Source organism: Sphaeroforma arctica (genome assembly GCF_001186125.1).
Source record: "Sphaeroforma arctica JP610 unplaced genomic scaffold supercont1.211, whole genome shotgun sequence".
NCBI classification, from domain to species: Eukaryota; class Ichthyosporea; order Ichthyophonida; genus Sphaeroforma; species Sphaeroforma arctica.
The window spans coordinates 40,554-41,797 of NW_014040347.1; the positions used below are offsets into that span (position 1 = coordinate 40,554).

Below are 1,244 nucleotides of genomic sequence, written 5' to 3' on the forward strand. Positions count from 1 at the left end.
ATGACGTACTGTAAGTGAGCTTTTCCTCCTGAGGATATGAATGTTTATATTTTGGTTCAATATACGTGATAAAAAAGTAGCAGATGGTATACCCAGGTTAGTGTAATACACCACTTTAAACGTGGAGCCGTCGAGAGTTAGTATATATTCTCGGTTTTCTGTTAGTCTTCCACCTGTATCATGTCTCATGTTAGGTTGTCTATGCATCCCAAAAAAATTGTCCAGGTTTTCCAGTTTGTATACATGTACTCAAAGCAGCTATAAATATCTAATATCGTGTATTGGTGCAGACAGAGGCAGTGTTGTATTTAATACCAACAAATTTCAACAAAGCCAAATAGCTATTCTGGCACCTTACACCACTTTACAGATACCACGTCATACATGCGAAGCCACCTCTTCACATATTTCGTAAGTGTATAATACTCGCTGCATAGTCTTTTTGTGTGTATAGTCGCTACTCACGCGTACACATATTTGCAGTGGAGCAGATATACTCACCAAGGTGACAACGAAATCATCTCTCTTTTTATCAACAATCCACAACGCTATCATTTAGTAGTTTTTGTACGAGAGTCGACAAAAAAATAGCAAACAAATTATGTACCCCTTTCCCATTGCTTATTTGTCTGTGTTCTTGTTTACCCTTTGTAGCCGTCAAAACTTCAGTGTTGTGCACAATTGCAGCTGAACTATAACTAAACAAAGCCTATATATAAGCACGGCCGAGTACAATAAAGCGAGGCCGACTGGATATCAGACTTTATTTATAAGACTGCATCACACACTCGTTTTATCTGAAGAAAATCGAGGCATCCAAACAAAGGTCTAAATAGAAAAAAGTAAGGGCGAAATCCACGAATCGAACGTGAGGCCTGCCGCACCCAAAGCGGCAATCATACCACTAGACCAATTTCGCTTGGTAATTTCTATATAAACTATATATTATTTATAAATTATATAGAAATGTTTCAATTGTATATCAGCCATTTCATCAATTCATCACGAGTGACGCTATTACATACGAGCAAATGACACGCCGGTCAATATTTAAAAAAAAAACCAGAGGTCGTCATATATTTCTATGGATTTATGTCGATACAAAGAATTTTCATGCGACATATTTTTCAGTACTGTATGTACGTTACAATACATAGGTCTGAAGCTAACTTTTCTTCGCCCACTTTTGTTAGTCACATTTGTTCATCCTACCTAAACATCGACCGTCATGACCAACGCTAACG

General features: G+C 37.5%; 1 non-coding gene across 1 annotated transcript; it reads right to left on the reverse strand.

Moving 5' to 3' along the window:
- Positions 1 to 847: 847 nt before the first annotated feature.
- Positions 848 to 919, reverse strand: SARC_30077. The gene has a single exon. It is a non-coding gene; the product is annotated as a tRNA-Pro (tRNA).
- Positions 920 to 1,244: the final 325 nt, after the last annotated feature.